Source organism: Panthera leo, chromosome B2 (genome assembly GCF_018350215.1).
Source record: "Panthera leo isolate Ple1 chromosome B2, P.leo_Ple1_pat1.1, whole genome shotgun sequence".
Lineage (NCBI taxonomy): Eukaryota > Metazoa > Chordata > Mammalia > Carnivora > Felidae > Panthera > Panthera leo.
The window spans coordinates 132474235-132495294 of NC_056683.1; positions in this window are offsets into that span (position 1 = coordinate 132474235).

Here is a 21060-nt window from a genome sequence, read left to right on the forward strand (position 1 = left end):
AATTTAGGGTACAGGAATTAAAAGGGAAAGTGAATTATCACATTTATAAACAGTTCTTTTTGATGGGAGGCAGTATCTGTTTCTTTTTTTTTTCATAGAAACCCTTATTGAGTTTTTCGTATGAACAAGGTAAAACTAATTTTTGACAACTGATGACTGAGTATTTTTTTGATCTAGTCCAAAATGACAATAATAAATTTATAAGGTTATAAGAATTTATAAGTGGATAAGGGGACATTTCAGCTCATTCTGTCCCATGTAGGAAGTAGTTCACAGGAAGTCTTACTACCCCCAAGGCAATGATGCCTCATGAGTAAAGAATAGAAGGAGGAGGAATGGGCTGTAGATATCTCTTGCTGACCAGAGATCGCTTCTAGAAATAGCCCCGCCACTGGGCTAATGTCTTAGGTCCTTGGTTTCTTGGTGTTGAAGACACACACTGTTATTAGATTTCTAACGGTGGTGTTAAAAGTGATATTTATTTGTGGAAGTATTTTTTAACAAGTTTTCTTAAAAAAACTCTGTCTTCTTTAAAATCCCATTTCTAAAACAACAAACTATAGTGGAAACTTGGAGTAAGATCTTGATCCAATTTTTCATTCTCCCTCTTTCAGTCTATGTGGTTAGACAAAGCAGTTAATTTCTCTGATCTTTGTTTCCTCTTTGAAAATGAGAGCATTGGTCTACAACTCCAGATGGTCTCCAGGACTCCTTCTAGCTTTCAGGTTTCTATAACGAAAGACATCATTCAGTCTTTCCTCTTGTAGAACTCAACTAGTCTTTTTTGGATTTCTTGCTTTTTTTTGCAATCACTAACTACTAGAATCTGTCTTATTCTCCAACCTGTAAACGTATACACTAAACGTTTATTAATTTGTGTCGGCTGTTCAGATTTACTGAGAGACTCTAGATTTGTTACCTGTAAGGATGGGGCTTTATTATAAAGTAATAAAAATGTGTATTTCACAACCTCCAGTGTCTACACAGCCAAATAAGTGTTGGGTTTTAATGCAGTCATCCCGGAAGCTGCACATTTACTCTGCTGAAGCCATTATTACTCCCTCTTTGAACTCCTCTTTGGGAGTTGGCTTTAGGCAGGAAGTCACCCAAACAACAGTATGCTTGTTTGATAGAGTATATCTCAATCTTGCCCCCAAATGATATATTTTGGATTGCTTGCTTGAGCCTCTTTTATAACTCTCACTCCTGAATGACAGCACTGCTCAGAAATCAAGGCCACTGTCACAGAAGTTTTTCCAGTCTGTCTAAGATTGTTCTTTGCAGATATTAAGTACTACATAAATCTTACTAAAGAGAATGTGCTGAAATCTCTGAAAGGAATTCAGGGGTTTCAAAAACAGTTGTAGTTTGAACAGTTGCAGCCTCATTGCAATAAATACATTGTCTTCAAACATAAATAGGATATCTATATTACACACACACACACACACACACACACACACACCCCTCCTACTGCATGCCAGGTATTAAACCTCATGATTTCCCCACATTATGTCATTTGATTCTTGCAATAACAATTGGAAGGGGATGATAAAGTACTGAACTACAGAGATTTTAGCGTACTTGTATAAAAAGGAACTTCCATACTTTAGAGCCCTGCCCAATCTGTTTGTTCATTCATTGTTCATTAACTTCTCTCGATGAGAGTAGCTATGGCTTTCCTTAATTTGTTGTTTTTTAGTCCTTACAATAAATAACTCCTTTGTGTGGTATACTTGAATCCACTTATGATGCATCTTAATAGAAATCGTCTTATTATTGTGGCCTCAGTATGAGGAACAGTTCACTGTCACCCATAGGATACCCTATAGTGTGAGTTTTCTCTTGTTTCACGGTCGTTTTCTGTCTGTTATTGGAGTCAACATGTATTTGGCAATTTTTTTTCATAGCGAGGGGTCTGTCAAGTATGGAGTTTCAGATAAGGCTAGATAAACAACAATGAGGTTGTACATCTGCCTAGCTATGAGATGTTCCTGGTTATTAAATGGCATTAGCATCATGACACAAGTGATCTTTATACTCGTTTGGATAAGTGTGGGTCTCACATCCATTCTCTAAACTGTAACTCCCGGAAGCAAACACCTTTTAAGATGCAATCAGCCAGGGACAGACTGTTGGTCCTCTGGTCCTCAAGTGGAACCAGGGAGTTTCTCGCGAGGCTACTCTCTAGGCAACATGTAGAAGTCTGGGGCCTTTTGGGTTTCTGACTCGCGAACAAACGTTGCTGACAAGTAATTGGGGTAACAGTTGAGGTTCCCAAAAGTCCAGCTCAAGTCATAATTCTTTTTAAATATACATGCAGAGACCGGTCCAGAACGACCGATGTCTTCTTTAGCGTAGAATCTCCAGAAGTTCGGAAAATCCTCGCGCTGGGGAGAAAGGGGGTGGTGGTGGGGAAGGCCACCGCAAAACCTGTCACCACTTACACCAGCTTCATTTGGTTTTCAATCAATTGAAGGACTTTGCAGAAGACGGTACTTGTGAAATTGATCTCAATTCAAATCAGTCTGGGCGCACGCCCTCTCCCCCAGCAGCTCCCAGGGCCGGGAGGGGAGCCTTGCGTTTCCAACGCGATCCCACCGGCAACCCGTCCGGCCTCTGCTGGCGCTTTTCTTTTTTTAATTTTCACCTCAGCCTTTTCTTCCAAGCAGTCTTTGACCTCCGTGGCATCCCTAATGAACTCCTCTCATTGTGTGAGCCTCTTCTCCTGCACGTGGTAATGGAAATGCGGTGGGGGGACGGGGGGTGCCCGGCTGTCTTTCACCTCCGGAGACACGCCTGCCCGCGGCTCCCAGCTGTCAGGACACTGACACACTGCTTCAGCAGGATAATTGGGTACTTGAGGAAGATTCATAAGGCAATATGCGGCGGAGCCCCCCCCCCCCCCCACCCGTGTCCCGCCCTGGGGCAACAAGGCGAGGCCGGCGAGGTAGGAGAAAGGAGGCTCCGACTGGGGACACAAATCCGGTCTGGATAGATAATAATCTATTTATAACAGGCCCCGCGATGAAGACTTTTGTTCGCGACGAGGCCACAACTCACGCATTCGGGGAACGGTCTTTAAAGATTTCAGGACTGGACTCCGTGCAAGGCGCCTCCAAAGCTAGGTTCGCGGGAGAGGAAGGTTCCCAGCCTCCCATCCAAGAGGAAGCGCGGCTCTCACTTGAACGGGGCCTTTCATAGCAGGAAGTTTGTTGCTCTAATCAAAGCCAGCCATCTGACAGCTCGTTATTAAGAGACAACAAGGAGTGACTTTATTAATACAGTGTGGAGTTGGTGCCGCTGCAAATTAAAGTTCTTTGTTCACTTGTGACAGTTTGCTTCGGAGGCATCTGTTAAGAGGTGCCCAAGTGGGATAACATTTTAAAAGTGTAAGGTGATAACAATTAACCTAGAATTCCTTTTTTCTGATGTTCTCCCCTTTCAATTTTAGTAGATAAATTCATCACGAAAGGGGATGAAGACAAAACCTTTCATGTGATTTCCTTGTGAAGCAGCCCCTCACGACCGACATAATCTGGCGCAAACTTGTTGGCGTCTTATTTCCCAAATATTTACGATTTTGCCTATGGAATGCGACAGGCTGGTAGTTTGTGGGTCTGCTTGGGTTGGGAAAGGCCAAGATCCTTCATCAAACATAATATCTTAGTGGTAACAATAATAATGTGGTTGATTTATTCATCCAGCATAGATTAGGTTACCAAAGCTGAGACAGAAAAGTCACGTAATACTCTGGAATGTCAGGGCTGTGAAGCAAGATTTGTCCTTCCGTAGTGACATCCTGGAAACCCTGAAATCTTATACCAATCAATAGTCAATGAAAATTTTGTTGATTGTAGGAAATTTAGTTTTGATCACCTAGAAAATTATTTTCAAAGGCAAAAGTACACATTTGTAAGGATAGCCCATAATAGAAGAGCCTCAAACCAACCTCAGAACTCTGTCATGTCTAAATTTTGTTTTAATGTTTGTTTATTTTGGAGGAGAGACCTAGACAGAGCGTGAGCAAGGGAGGGGCAGAGAAAGAGGGAGACACAGAATCTGAAGCAGGCTCCAGGCTCCGAGCTGTCAGCACAGAGCCTGATGTGGGGCTCGAACGCACAAACCGTGAGATCATGACCTGAGATGAAGTCGGACGCTTAACCGACTCAGCCACCCAGGCGCCCCCCCATCAAGTCTGAATTTTGAAGGCCACATGAGATCTTTCTTCCACCCCAGGTGCTTTCCTTCTTACATTTCTACTCCACTGGAAATCACAGCTAATTTGACCCATGAAGCAGATAGGAGTCCTCGAGGCATTTAAATAACGGATGATGTTAAATTTGTCCTCTTTAGACAATGAACAGAAACTTCTGTGACTTGTTCAGTTGACATTTTCTGTTTGGTTAGTTAAATACTGTCAGAGATAAATTTTTCCTTGGTAATTATTTTTTTTAATTAAAGAGAATAGCTTTAAGTGTCTAGGTTTTTTACCAGAAAACCTCTAAAACTCAAAATGCCTGAGTTATTCTGAGGCCAATAGTGCACATATGTTCAAATTGTTCCTTAGTTTAGGTGATAATTGAGATGTTACCATAGTTTTGCTTCCTGATTGCTAGAGAAGGCAGGGTGAATAAAATAATGGATGAGAACATTAAATCAGTTAATGATATTATATTGCCATTTAAAGTTATTGTCAATAGGAATGAGGAATATAACTCATTTCTTTCAATTTGCATTGTCTTAAAAAAGCTAGGGAGGTTTCTTTCATTCACTCCCTCATCCAGCCTTTACTTAGAATTTTCTGTGTCCCAGCTTTTGTGCTAGCCATGTGTCTACAAAGATGAGTAAGACAGGATCATTGCCACAGAGGATTTAAGGCCAATAAGCACCCCAAAATGTAATAATGACCAGGTGTGGGGCACCTGGGTGGCTCAGTTGGTTAAGCGTCTGACTTCGGTTCAGGTCATGATCTTGCGGTTCATGGGTTTGAGCCCCGTGTTGGGCTCTGTGCTGTCAGCTCGGAGCCTAGAGCCTGCTTCAGATTCTGTGTCTCCCTCTCTCTCTCTCTGCCCTTCCCCCTCTCATCCTCTGTCTCTCTGTGTCTCTCAAAAATAAATAAAACATTAAAAAAGGTGGGGGGGGGGGCGTCAGACCTAGGCACAAATGACAGATAAAGTTTGGCCTTTATTTAAATAAGGGCCAGATGAGAGGTTGGCAGAGGGCAGAGCAGGGACATTCAGAAGGTTGGTACAGTGTGTATAAGTGTGTGTGTGTATTCAGACTTTTGATAGTAATTCTCTATAAGTAACCCACAAGGGTTAGAATAGAGACCATTGCTGTGTCCCATAAATCATCTATTCTTTATTTTCCAGGTCTTCTGGGAATTACCAAATTAGTTGGGAGAAATGAGGAGGAGTTTTCCTCATGACCTGCCTACTCACCAGCCTGATTTCACACAGGGGCAACTCGCAGGCTGGCCTGTGGAGAGACAGGCAGGGATGGTGACAACCAGTCAGTGGTGTTCACTGAGGAGCTAGTTCTTCCTGAGATGTCCGCCCGCACCCCTTCCTTCTGCCCTGGGCTCCCCACTTGTACATCCGTTCCTTCCACTGATGTGAGCTTGAGCTCCGTTCTCTCCTGTGCTGCTCCTGGGTGTCTACCCAATTCAACAAGTTAACTTCTGTGCAATTCCAAACGTCTGTTGATGGCTCAGCCAGTCCCAACGTTCTTCATAAGATAGCAAACACAGAAAGCCGCACCGCTTGTCTCCAGGCATCCTGGAGGAAACAGGCACTTGCGGGCCTGAGGTGGTCATCCTGGGCTCCCCCCTGGCCCGGAGCATGATGGGACCGATGAGTCGGGCACGGCGGTTACCATTTGTACCATGCCTGAGCCCAGCACGCAGGCCAGGTGTTCTGCTCTTCGCCCTTCCCTGTCACCTTCTGCTACTGTACTAGGAACGTTCGTTGCCCAAATACAAAAAGAGTTATGTCCAGCTCAGTATTTCAGCGCTGTGGAGTTTGACTAGCCTGTACTGGAAGTCTGGCTCTGCTCTGTTAGCTGAGTGACTTTGGGCAGTTTATTTCACTTTTTTTGGTATCTCAGCCCCTACCTAGTGGGGTGGCAAGGTGGATTCGATTTTAGGAGTTAATGTACACAAATCAGCCCGTGTGGAGTTTCACGCAGGGTGTGTTCCATTAGTCAGCCCTGCCATTGTTTGTGGGTAGTAACAAGGCCACTGCGGCAGAGACCGAGTAAGAAAGAGATTTAACATAAATCCCTTATCTCAAAGCAAATAGCCCATGTGCTTTCATACTTTTTTGCATAAATGAATATGTGTATAAAAGCACTGCTCCCCTTTCTCCTTTGTTCTCCTGCTAACTTCTGCTGGTCTTTTCAACTTAACTCGGATGTGATATTCTCCGGAGAAGGTCCCGGCTCTCACTCCGTGTATATGCTAGCAGAGAGACAGGGATGCAGGTCAACCAGATGACTGAGAATTGTGAATGGCTGGAGACGACAGAGGATGCTGTGCGGACTGCCTGGCGGTAACTTGAGAGCCAAGACCTCGAGGAAGATGGTGCCTGGCAGGGGCTTTCAGTGGAGGGGTCCCCCAGGGCAGCCCATGGTGGAAGTTGGCTCCGCAGGTTTAGAGAAGGGAAAGGAAGTGGGCGTGGCTGGAACCGGAAGAGTGAGGGGAAGTTGGTATAGAGGAGGCAGAGACTCCCGCCAGTTCTTGGGAAGGATTTCGTCGTCCTCCCAAAGCCCCTGGATGCTGAGACCACATGCATTTGAACTTGATTGCTAACAGCTCCCTGGTAGAATCTCAGACTCTCTTGACCCAGGTAGAGGTCAACTAACTTTCCAGCCCGGTCGTCAGTCAGAAACTTCTTGTTCTGTGTGACTTGATGTCCTTCATCATCTAGCACAATGCCTGGTACGATGTAGGGGCTCAAAAAATATTACCAGGATATTCGGATGAGTGGGTTGAATACTGGATACATGTGGGAAAATGAACTCTTGTCTTAAGGCACTGGGCTTCCTCATACTGAAAGGGTGCCTTGTCTCTAAAAAGAGCCCTCCTGCCTCCCTTGCCCCACCCACTTGTTCAGTGTTTCTTTGGAGAATTCTTGAACGCCATTTAGCATTGAATGAAATGACTTTTTTCTCCCTCTCTTGCTAATTATAATCATACAAGCAATGTACTAAACAGCTGGGGGTGAAAGAAATTCTGATGATGTTAAAAATGCAAATAGTGTTCACACCAGATTAATTCATTTAACTAACAGTCCTGATCTTTAAACATTAAATGTTTAAGTGTGAAACGTTTTACTCACCGGGGAGATTGTCCACGTGAGTCTGGTCTGAAGCCCATTCCTCTGTCAGGAGTGATTTTAAGATAAACAGGATACACATTGTTAGCTAGTTATTAACTAACAAGTTGTAAGTTCTTAAAAACATTTCAGGATGTGATTTACATGATACAAGATTCGCAGGCCTGGGGTACTCTGGGGCTGTTTGAGGTTAGGATAAGCCAAGTCATACAAGGATCTGAACGGATGTTTGTGTTATCTGCGTGTTTGACTAATATTTGAATGAAATGTTTTATATTTAATCAAAGCAAGATTAAAATTCATTATTACTGCTGATATGCAGTACTAATTACAGGAAATAACCAGCCCTTCCACGTTCAGTGCCAAATGCTGATGGTGGAGCAGTCTGTTCTCTGGAGGCGGAAACCATAGGTCTTAGATCTGGAAGAGTGTTTCACTCACTGGTTTTTGGCTATTTTAAATCCAGACTCTCTTTTGATTTAAAAAAAAAAAAAAATCCCTTGCCCTGATTTTCTTTAACCTTCAGTTTCTTTCATTTGTGTAATTAAAACAATAAGATGCTTTTTCCGAAGATGAGATTATATTATATTGATATGTGTAATTTTTCAAACTACCCATGTGGTTCTTCTCATCTTGCATTATTATCCTGGTTGAGAATGACTTTTCCTTTTAGAGATGAGAAACACGGAGGCCTCGTGTAATTAGGTCTTGAAATTAAGCTTGATCACTGGCCTCTTTTAAAGTCAAGTAGGTGCATGGTTGGGATTCACTTTTTTTGTGGGTCTTATATAAATGCCAGAGGAGTCTAGAAATCCAAATTCAGGTTTTTCAGATATTGTGGTGTATTCCTTTTTTTTTTTTAAGTTTATTTAGAGAGAGAATGAGTGGAGCAGGGGCAGAGAGAGAGGGGGACAGAGGATCTGAAGTGGCCTCCATGCTGACAGCAGAGAGCCCAATGTGGGGCTGGAACTCAAGCTCAGACCATGACCCGAGCAGAGGTCGGACGCCTAACCGACTGAGCCACCCAGGCACCCCTATTGTGGCACATTTCTTTTTTCTTTTTTTCTTTCTTTCTTTCTTTTTTTTTTTTTTTTTATTGTGGCGCATTTCTGCTGTCCCTGTGATGTAAACCCCTGTGTTGGGTAGGTCACTCCATGTGAGCTGACATCACGAGTCCACATTTTCCTCTGCATCTCAAGCCCTGAGCACATGTATTTTACTTGTATAGCAGCAAACATCTGGATCTAAGGGATCAGTCTGCTAAATGTGATGGTCTCTGGCAATAATAGATGGTATACATTAGGAGTGTGTACCGTATTCTTTTAGGAAGAGTACTTGGTTTTAACCCTATGATTTCCCAGAGTAAAGAACAACTGGAATGAATATATAAATATTTATATATTCATTCCAATATATAGATATAATATCTATATATCTATATCTATCTATACATAGATAGATATTATTAGGGACAGTAATGGCAAATATGATCTGCTGGTGGGAAATTGAAATCACAGATTAAATTACATTCCTGGATAATAAATTCACTAGGAGGACCGACCAGAGCAAGTTTCAGCAGAACACAGCCCTAAGACATTAAATAAAGGTTATCTGATTGAGGAAGGCCTATGGAAGCAGAGTCTTGTTAATGGGTCTGGTTATAATTATTTCTGGCCGGTGAAAAAGAATCCTTGAGTCTTACATGTTCAGCTAAACCAAATGAGCTGGTTCCTTCCTGTAAACTTCACTGAAACTTGTTTCTGGGGCCTCTGCATGGAAAGGTAGAGGTAGGATAATAATAACATTTAAATAATATAATAAACATTAAACCATTATTCGAGGAATCTCAGACATTGATCTCAACATCCTCACCAAAGGGCAAGATGAAAATAATTAGACATTTAAGTGTGCTGTACGTATTTGTAAGTGCTGATACAAGCATAATATAGGATAGATTCAAAATCACATATGAGCATGCATATACACATTAGATAAAACACATAATTATAAAGAAGATAGAAACTAATTTAAAAACTGAATTATCTGTATTAAAATAGAAGGGTTTATTTTGCTGTGATTGGCATTACTTGTTAAAATCATGTTTTTCGATAATCAAATTAAGGTAAAATTAGAAATGCTTACCAAAACCCAACTGATGTCTCAGCTCCACTCTGGTTTTGAATAAAATAGAACTTGAGGGACAGAAAATATAAGCTTATTTATAGGATGAATAGGGGGAAAATACATATGGGAATAAATGGAAGAAATCCGTAGAAAATCTGTTGATTTAAAAATTATGGCTAGATTTGGGGAATTTGACGAAAGAATGGGCAATGGGAAGGGACCCCCTGGTAAGATTCAGTTGTGCAAAATTTTTAAACTATAGATGAGAAGCTAGGAGCATTTGGGGAAGTTACTGAGATTTGAGCATGATCAGGGTAATAGATGAAGAGTGACATATGTTTGAACTAATTTATAGAGGAGAGGCAGTGGATGCGTTTGGTGATAAAAGATTTTCTGCAGAATTAGGGATGAAGCACACTAATGAAGATTATGGTGTGTGAAGGTTATTGCTGAGAGGTATTGAGGTTATTGGCCAGCTAGAGAATTTAGGCATTCATGTATCAACGACAAGGAAAAATCCAGCATTTTGTGGCCAGATGTTTAGGATTTGATATCACAAGTTCAGTTGGATGCAGATTCTCTTGTTTTTTGATTGTGTTGAGAGCTCTTCATTTTATTTCATTGACTGGCCTCATTCATTGATGACGGACCAGCAGACCTGCTGGCCTTCGATGTTTTAAGGTTTAGAAGCATTTTATACTGTGCGTGTGTGTGTGTGTGTGTGCGCGCGCACGTGCGCGTGCTCGCGTGCATGTTTCCCAGAAAATCTCCATCTACATACAGACCTCTCTCTTTCCCATCTTGAATCCTGTTCAATTACTAGGTCCTCGGGAGCCTGTTCCCTTCGGCTGAGTAATCAGAAATTGAAGATAGGAAACTCAGAAAGGACTTTAAGGGAACTTAGGTCTTCTGAGTTTTATATTTCTACTCACAGTGTGTTCCAATAGCTTATCTGTTCATTCACTTGTACTTGGAATATTTAATCTTAGACTTGGTTTCGGTAGACTGCACTTTGGTTCTTTCAATTGTCTGCAGGGGTAAAACAGCGACCTACTGTTACGCCAGGAACACATTTCCACACACAAGCACACTTTTATCAGGCAAAACCTCTGAGCACAGAAGACCTTAGTTTACACATTGCCTGGTTCTTCTGACGTCCTTTTATTTGTTTTATTTGGGAGATGTGAGTAGGAAGAGATTTGAGCTACCAAGTGCAAGTCACGATCTCCTTTTTCTCAGAGACCACAAAACACGGTTTAGGTGGCACAATTTAGAGATACTGTGGCAGAATAAAAGGTGGCTCTTTCATAAAGAGGAGATGAAAAGAAAATGTTTTCACACTGAACACAGGAATGTAAGCACATTCCAAAGTGAACATACCCATCATCATGATGATGTTGATGTAAGAAAGTAACACGTGGGTGGTGCTGGTGTGAAAAGATGAGCATCCCCTCTGAAAATCCAATTCATGAGGACACATCTATGTGTATATGGAAATTCCAGTGTGTATTCAACTCTCCAGCACCAGCTTAGTTTTAATGTTTTGCCAGAGGAATCATGAGATAGCAGAGGCTCTTTGCCTACAAAAAGAGGCATACAGAAACTGAACATTTAATTTTCTGGGAAAAAAAATCCCAACTAGTGATTATTGTCCAAACCCTTCTCATTTTATTAGGCACAACACCATTAAATTATGTTCTTCATTCATCATCTGTTTAATGAAAAAATTACATTTAAATACTCATGTCAAATAGAAACTGAAGCAAAATAGATTGGACTACGCTAGTAATCCCGGAAGAGAAATTTAAATTCTATAGTTAATTTGTAGGCAATTACGAATTGTATTTCCAATGCAAATCAGAAGAGTGGGCTGCGACAAGTTACAGGGATGTGGGGTGAAGAAGTTTGGAAGAATGTGTTGTTTTCCTGTGTGATGGAATAAAGTTAACCAGATCCCTTCAAGTTTGACAATAATAAGGATCAAAGACATAAGGTCTATAATTTCAAATGGCAGCCAACTGAGAGAAAAGGAAGCCTTGTGTGTTGAAAGAAAGAAAGAAAGAAAGAGAAAGAAAGAAAGAAAGAAAGAGAAAGAAAAGAAAAGAAACGAATAGAAAAGAAAAGAAAAGAAAAGAAAAGAAAAGAAAAGAAAAGAAAAGAAACGAAACAAGATGAAATAGAAATTTCCAGGAATACATAAAGAAGGTGGTAGTCCGTGTTACCATAGGTCAGTGCAATTGTCTGGGGACAAGAAGCCAAACGTGCTTGGTTGAAGCTGTCCTACTCCTCCTTGGGGATCAGCTGATAGAACTCCAGTCACCTCCCTAAATCACATCACCAGCTGAGATAGCACATAAGTTAAATGAAATTGTCATCGCCACAAGGTCCCCAGCACACAATACCACATTTTGTCCACGGTGAGCCTGGCTGTCGGCACTGAGAAAGTGAGGCGGGGATTGTGAGGAGTGATTTAAGAGAGGAAGATCGGAACACTTACGTGTAAAGGATGTTAGATTCTCCCCAATAGACCAGTTGAGGCAAACTGCGTGAGACGGAAGAAGAAAACTGCAGTAGGAACTAGATTTCACTGCTGCCCAGTGAAATATGTTCTAATGTTTGGAATGTCCTTCTCGTGTTTCTTCTCCATTCCCTTTGAAGGTTAACACACACATGATATGCGCTGTCTCAGTTCAGCACACGTAAATGCTCTCCATGAACCCGGGTAGAACTAATGCAGCAATCCTCAAGTTAACTGTATACTTGATGGTGTCAGATGTATACATCTCCAAGAATTACTCTCAACTTCTTGTTCTGAGATTATAAAAGAAAATAATCTGCTAGCGATTTCTTGATGCATTTGTCCCCTTCAATTGTCATCTCACTTTAGGCTAGCGTATTGTTTTTAGATTGCTGAAGTGAAGTCCTTTTAAAGGTGTAAAACTTAAAATTTCTGCTGCGTTTCTGAAAGCTTAAGGAAAAATCCATTAAGCAATAGTAGGAGAATTCAACTGAGTCTTCTCCTGTGTTACAAGCATTTTGCATTCCAAATAGAAAATATGCCAAGGTGCATTGTGTATTAATCAATCAAAACGCAAAAGTAACAGCAAAATTCACCATAACAACCGAGAATATTTCTCAGGGGAGCTTTCATTGAATTGCCTGGGTTTTGACATAGAGTAACCCAGCTGTCCAGCTATTGATTTGGGCATAATTATCTGCTGCTTAGTAATTATTTACATATGCATTGGAATTGTGTCACTGTGCTTTCCAGTAGGATTGGGAGAAACGGTGAAAATATATTACTGTTTGAGGGCAACACTATGGTTTCCAAAGATAAGAACTCATTGTTAGGTTGTCTAATGGGCTGAATTTTTTACTGGATATGGTCCCACCCAGAAAAACAGGGAAGATGGCTTCTGGATATTTGTTTCTGGATTTTATTTTATTTTTTCACAGCCTGTAGCTGTGTATCGTATTCCTTTATACACCTGAACTTGAAGTCATTTCCTAGGTTTGAATTCATTAAAATGTGTGTATGCACACCCATACTTCCTTGACAAGTTTTGCATTATAAGAAATTTTTTGTAAGTTTATTTTTGAGAGTGAGTGAGTCGGGGAGGGATGGAAAGAAAGAGAATCCCAAGCAGGCTCTACCCTGTTAGCGCAGATCCCAATGCAGGGTTCGAACCCACGAACTATGAGATATGACACGAGCCAAAGTTAGATTCTTAGCCAACGGAGCCACTCAGGTGCTGCTCATTATAAGAAATTTTTAGTATTTGATAATGGGTGTGGCTTGGGCCAATGATGCTTATCTTTTGACAGATCTTCATAAAAGAAAGGGGGAAAACAGTATCAAGTTCATTGTCCGTAATGAACATAAGGCCATAGGACTAAAATTAGAGTTGTCAACGTGAGTAACTCATTGGGACAAAGCTAAAGGGTGGCCTTCTCTGTCTTTCCATACTCCCGAGGATAACCCCACGGTGGGACTGATAGAGGTGTGCACTATTCATCGATGTTAAAATATGTGACCAATTAGCTTTTAATTTTGTTCAGATCAGGTTCTGATATAATATGGGAACATTTGATTATGTGTAAATTTCATTTCAAGCCAGCTTTGGCCAGAAAGTTGTGGCTAATGTTGCATCACTTGAGGAACACAAGTTTCACTCATTACAGAGGTGTTATTCACGTACCTGTGATGCTCAGAATCATTTTCCAGTGTTTACACAGTGGTAAGGATGTTGCAGATTTCTTCTTATTTGCTCTTAAATGACTGGCGACTGAGAAACCTAGCCAGATGCCACTTCAGCTGACTTTGATGTTTTAATATGGAATCAAGTTTTATAAGAGTTGATGTTAGGTTTCATTTTTATGACCTAAGGAATTACAATTTTCCATCAATATGCCATTTTACTCATGACCATGTTTACAAACTTTTTAATGATAACACATTCCTGAAGATGAACGGGGACAAAATATGTAAAATCTACAATGGGCTTTAAAAAAGTGAATTGAGGGGCGCCTGGGTGGCTTAGTGTTTGAGCGTTCAACTTCCGCTCAGGTCGTGATCTCACATCTCATGGGTTCGAGCCCCTCATCGGGCTCTGTGACAGCTCAGAGCCTGGAGCCTGCTTCGGATTCTGTGTCTCCCTCTCTCTCTGCCCCTCCCCAGCTCACACTTTGTCTCTCTCTCTTTCTTTCTCTCTCAAAAATAAACATTAAAAAAAATTTTTTTTTTATGAGTTAAGACTGAGCTGTTTTTGGAGGCTTCTGAAACCCTTCCCACAGTCGTTCTTGAATAACAGGAAAAGAGATGAAGATTTCCTTCAGACCAGCCTAATCTAAATATGAAACTTCCTTCTGGTTCTACTTATCTCTTTGCTCTTGTTGAATGGGAATCCTTTCATTATCCAGTTAATACAGACATTTCTTCAGCTCTTATCATTTATCTTTTCAACTTGTTTGCATTGGTCATGTCCGTCATTGGTGTTCTCCTAGATTACAGGGTTAAGTTCTCTTATATTCTGCTTCTAAAATGCATATTACCATCCCCTGTTAAATAGATAATGAATAAAAGCATGTAAGGTGCCTTTGTTTACATTTCTCCTTCTGGCAGAAAATTATTTTTCTGTATTGCTTCATCAAGTGACTCACTTTCATACCAGTGGTGAACCTTGGGATGGGCTAGAGGGATGGGATATGGCATAGGCTGGGGTCAGGACTGGAGAGCAGTTTGGGGTGAATAAGAACTTGCTGCCTGGAATCAGACTCCGGGAAATAGTCACCTCACAGTTGACTCGCTTTCTGGCCTCGGACACTCCAAGCCCACATTTCCTCAGCTGTAAAATGGGAAAAGAATGCCTATGTTAATGGCCGAATTGTGTCCCCCACAAAACTCATGTCGTAGTCCTAAGCTGAGTACCTCAGAATATGACTGTGTTTGGAGGCAGGGTCTTTATAGAGGGACTTAAGTTAAAAAGAGGCATCCAATATGAACAGTGACCTTCGAAGAAGAGGAAATTTAATTTTTTTTTTTAACGTTTGTATTTATTTTTGAGACAGAGCTGGACAGAGCGTTGAGCAGGGGAGGGGCAGAGAGAGAGGGAGACACAGAATCCGAAGCAGGCTCCAGGCTCTGAGCTGTCAGCACAGAGCCTGATGTGGGGCTCGAACTCTGAACCGCGAGATCGTGACCTGAGCCAAAGTCGGACGCTCTTCTGACTGAGCCACCCAGGTGCCCCAGAAGAAGAGGAAATTTAGACTCAGACATGGACAAAGGGAAGATGTGAAGACACAGGGAGAAGATGGGCAGTCCAAGGAGAGAGGCCTGAAACAGATCCTTTCTTCCTAGCCCTCAGAAGGAATCAGGCCCTCCTCTGGGGACTTGCAGCCTCCAGAACCGCGAGACAATTAATGACAGACAACCCAAATGCAAACACATTCAAAAGATAAACGATAAAATGATTTCTATTGTTTTAAGCCATCCGGTCTGTCCTACTCTGCTACCGCAGTCCTCACCACATCATTTCATTGTTGCAATTCGGCAAGACCCTGTTCGTAAAGCGCTTCTCACGGGGAACGATGCGTAATAGGCAGTTGCCAAACGGTAGTGTAATAAAATAGTCAGGGGCAAGGAAAGAGAACAGAAGTAGGAACATTTTTATAAATCTATTTGCATCCCCAAGACCCATGTGGGCACAGGAGGTGGCTTCAGAAGAAAACACAGAGAAGTTTCTTTTTGTTTAAATTAGGCCCCAATGCAAACATGCGAATATTATGGATCGGCTGTGTTCAATCGTGTTTTCCTTTGTGGTTATCCTCTGGGATGATAAATGGGCCCAAATATTAACAAATGAGCCTCACAGGAGGATTTATGATCTTGAACCATAGAGTTCGAATGGTGTCTGCATGTTGAATGCTTGGTAAAAATATGTAAGTAGTGGTGTCCCAATCTATCTGGCTTCATTGGATTGGTTTCACACTTCATCGCTCTCTGGCAAAGAAATATATCGCGAGCCCAAATAATTTTTAAAATTGCCAGTGTTAAAGTGATGCCCCCTGCTATTTGCTTCTGAGCCTCTGAACGGCAGTGGTCACTGTATGTTTGTGGATCTAAGAGCACATTTTTTAAACATGAGTCCTACATGCCAAGCAACCCCGTGCCCCATTGAGTTTTTTCTTTTTCCGTTTAGGTTGTTTGCAAGCTATTTTTCAAGGTAAGTATTAGATTCTTTCATTTATTTATTTATTTTTACCTCCAAAGAGCAATTCCTTCTAATTTGAAGTTTAGTAAAATTATAATTTAGAGGAATTGCTTCTGGAAGGACTGAGTTTCTCCAGAAGAGTGTCGGAGTTGGCGCATTTCTTAGGACATTCGAATTCTTCAAGCACTTTGCCCTTCAACTACATTGATGCAGCATGTTTTATTAAACACTAATAGGTCCTGATAGGTCTTCCTAAGTGCTAGCTGGAGTAGGTGGGGAAGGTGATTGAAGTGGGGAGGTTATATTTTGTGAAACATTCCCCCCCCCACACACACACATACACGTGCGCGCGCACGCCCAACACGGTCTTAAATGTAATCAAATTCCAGAGAAAGCTAGTCAAGGAGTTTGTTTTGCTTGCTTTGTTGGGTTAGCAGGTAGTTTAGTCAGCAAGGCTCTCTTGGCACAGAAACAAGCGTTGGTCACTGCCTCGGAAGGTGACTGACTCTACAGCAGTCACCAGCTGGACCGTGACCCTCACTTAAATACCATGAGTCACAAAGGAAATATAAAAATGATACTAGCAACTATTCATGCTTATAAACTGTTAACACCGGCAAGGTGGAGAAAGTGGTAAGCCTAGTCGACCAGCTAGAAACTTCACAGAGGTTCCCAAGGGTCATTCTTCTTTTAAAGAAAGGATAATAACTCTGGGTCTGGCTGCCTGTTGCCTTTTCCCTGGAGGACTCCAAAGGCCTCCCATCTGGCTTCACTATCTTGACTAATTTCTATACCTCGCCCACCGTCTTTCTAAAGCGCAAGTTGTAGCCTGTCTCTTCGCCACTTAAAACCCTGCAGTCGCCCCTGGTTGCCCTCTAGACCTCAACGAGGTCTACAAAGTAGTTCAAGATCTAGCTGCTGCTCACTTCCGCTTTCATTTCCTGCAACGTGTTTGTGCCCTGCCTCCAGCCAGACGGAACTCCCTACAGTTCTGGGCTTCCTCTGGCCTCTGGGCCTTTGCACCTGATGCTCTCACTGTGTACGAGCTCTGTCCTCCGTGTATAATCACCAACTGCTCACCACCAGCTCACCCTAAGCTTTGCCTGGTCTGGGACTGGATTAAATGTTCCTTCCAGTTGCTTGCCCCACTACCTGCCCCTCAGCCACACACCCATGTACTTACCACTGTATTGAAAGTTCTAATTACTTGTCTTCCCTACTAGTCCTAAGTATTTGAGGGCAGGGGCAGAGGGAAGAGGGAGGGAGGAAAGGGACGAGGAAAGGAAGGAATGCAGGCAGCAATGGAGAGTACTGAAAGTGAGTAGGGGTTATGGGGAGAAGGGACCTGTCATTAATAGAGAGCTTACTGTTTATCCTACCAGCTTCTTTCATTAAATCTTCATGACAACCCTTTGCAGCAGGAATTCTCATCTGAAATCACAGACCAGGAACGCAGTCCTCAGAGGGTTCAGCCCGCTGTCCAAGGTCTCACAGCTGGTAGGCAGGAGCGTAGGGATTTGAATTCACACCTGCCTGATTCTAGAATCTGAGCTCCTCCTCTGGCCCTATGCCCCCTTTTGCATTTCCCAGCCACGTGGTGGGACACATAGAGCAAGATGTCATACGACCACCTCGCAAACTCGCCCAGCTCTTGATCAAGTCAGGAGAGCCTAATTCTCCACAGCTGTGCGTTACCCAAGGCTTCCTGTGCTTTCGGCTGAAAGAGAAATAAACTCAAAATGAACCTACTGGCCTATTTTTGTTAATCACTCTGAAGTGGTTGCTGTCGCCGAGTTGATTCATTTAATTAAGGTTGTAGGAAATCCTGCAGAAAGGAAGGGAAAGTCTAGGAATACCAAATTAAACTTCTTGGGAGAGTAGCAGTTTGCGTTTCTTCAAGGGGGTCATTGCCAAATTCATAATCAGGTTGCAATGGATTTCAGCCAAATTATTAAATATGTGGTATCCAGAAACCAGGAAATATGTTTGTGCTGTGAGTCCCTTGCATCATGGAGTGTCATGTGCATAATTACACTTAATTGGCTACTCTGATGACATCAGTTACAGTGTCATATGTCACGAATGGCTAATTGCTTGAGAATCAAAAGCCCTATTTGAATAAACACCAGGGGCTCACTCTGAGGTCTGCACCAACCATCTTTTAAGCTGACAAGGCATATCTTTGGTACCTTGGGGCAAAGAAACGAGCATTTGCATACAGAAATCCAAGACCCATTAGTGGAGCAAGGAGGACATTTTGTTAGAAACCTTCTCTTATCTAACCAGTTGGTACAAACTTTAAGAGGTTTTAAAATACTAGTTATTAAAGTGCCCGATAATATTTCATGGCCATTATATCTAACTGATGCCCAGTACTATCTTCTGTATCTTATGTCTTCTAAGTGTACTTTGATTCTGAATGGAAGGTTTCTGCCAAGCAACTTAATTATATTTTGAAAGCAATTTTGGGATGTTAGCTTTACAGGGTTAACCTCCCACCTCTGCTCCAACACCCACACAGCCTAGCATCAAATACATACTGGGAAACAACAGGTTAACTCTATCTGGAGATAACACTTGTGTCTTAACTTTTAAATGAGGGACATTAAAGGGATTCCCATCCAACTTGCCTACTTTTAGTCCTGAGAAACAGCTAAGAGACAAAGCAATTCACCTAAGAGCCCCAATCTCATTGGAATAGGGTTGGAACAATTCGTTGGTTCCTACAGATGATTATAATCCCCTTATATAAACTTTTTCAGACCATCAGGAATGCTAGACATCTTTTCCAAAGTTAAGCCATAAATCGATGTTAAAAAAAAATGAAACCAAAGTTCGGACTTCCTGATTCATGATCCAGAGCTTGTAGCCCCCAGGATGTTGCCTTTTTATGGAAAACATACTTGTGTTTGATAGTCTTTTAATTATTTTTTTCATTAAACCCGTTCATTGACTGCATCTTGCGGACACTCTGCTGTCCTTGGTCTTCTGGGGACATTGCAGGCTTTCTTGATGTGAGAAAACTTTAGTGTTTAAAAATTATCCTGCTATATTCAAAGAAAAATAAAGGGATAGCCCTTTGTTAGTGAGGAGTCCTGCACAAGCCCACAGAAGCAGGAAGGAGTTAAACAGTGGAAGGAACTAATAGGCCGCCTATGATCTAAGAGGAGGCCCAAGGGTATTTGGGTGTTCGGTGACTCACAGAGTATTGGGTAGTGCCTGAACAGGAGTATCACCCAAATTCCATGCTATTTCCATGTCCTTCTTAGCCAAAGGAGTGTTTGTGGTGGAGCAAAGGGCACTAAGGGTTAGCTAGAGTCAATCTGTCTGCCTGCCTTCCTTCCTTCCTTCTTTCCTTCCTTCCTTCCTTCCTTCCTTCCTGTCTTCTGAATTATTAAATCTTTACTGAGATGTCTGGAGAATCCCTTTCTTTTTAGTCAGCAACTTTTCTTTGAGATCTAAGAAATGATATTCCGTAACTGCAGAACGGGGAGAAGTTTTGCATTTCAAAACAAAAGCCTGTGTATTTACTTTTGTGTATTGGTAGAATTTACGGACTCCACTTAACAGTGTAGGAAGACAACACTACAGTAAGATGAAGAGTACTTGTGTTAAGTGCTTATGAGAATGATGAGTCTCCATGACCCACTGAGTTGATATTGAGGTTCAGCGAAGGCAGTGCAGAGCCCCCTCCTACTTGCTTAGGAGTTAGTTGACAGATGCAGAAGTCAGAGGTACATTTAAATGTCTGCTTTATTACCGCTGAAAGGTAAAGTGAAGGATGGGACCTAGCTTTCCAGTAAAATTGGGATTCCCCGTAGATTTTCTGACTTAGCCATGAGCCATGTCTAGTAAGCCTGTGGCATGGAAGGAATTGGAAGAAAAGCACACTACAAGAGGGCTTCCCAAAGAAAGTGCCAGGCAAGACTGGGGAGAATGTAGTCAGCTGCTTCTCCCCTGAGTTTCCAATCAACTTTCTTCCATTGGAGGAGTGACTGAGAAACAGAGTCCAGGTGACTAATTGAGGTCCTTCTACATAGAAGAGAGGAGGAAGACCATTACTTTTTTGCTTCTAAACCTATTTTGATGGCTAAACAATTAGAAGGAAAAAAACTTTTCTTAAAAGGGAAGTTAAAGATTTTTTAAGTCATACCTGTCTATTTTGAAGACCTGTATAATTATTTACCGTTTAAGACAAAAGTTACGTACTTTGAGTCAATGTTTCTTGAATTAAGTTCGTACTGGGATCACCTTGGAAGTAAGTTATAATGCAGATTCCTGGGCTGCATTCTTGGAGATTCAGTGGGATGCATAAAAAACAGGAATTACTCAGGTGGTCTTATAGCCACACTTTGAGTAATATTACTTAGATATGTCTTCTTCTGTACCCATACCCATCTATCTGAATCCTTTTTGTATTGTTGGCCATTATTTAGCTATTTCAGATTTACTTATTAAAGCTGATGATTGTTTACCAAATCACCATTATTAATTTATATTTTTCTTTTTTTATGTTCATAAAGCCATAAAACCTGGACACACAAAACTGTAGACAATGGTTACATGCTTGGCATGAGATTATAGCAAGAGAGAAACAGTTTTATGTTCTCTCTCCTACACTGGCATGTTTTGGCAATTTTTAATGATAAACTTACATTTCTTTCTCTCTTTTTAAAATGTTTGTTTATTTTTAAATGTAGGGGGGGCGGGTAGAGAGAATCCCAAGCAGGCTGTGTGCTGTCATCACAGAGCACTACATGAGGCTCGATCTCATAAACCACAGGATTATGACCTGAGTCGAAATCAAGAGTCAGACGTTCAGCTGACTGAGCCACCCAAGCAACCCACACTTCTCTTATATTCAGCAAAAACACTTAAGATTCTCCGAC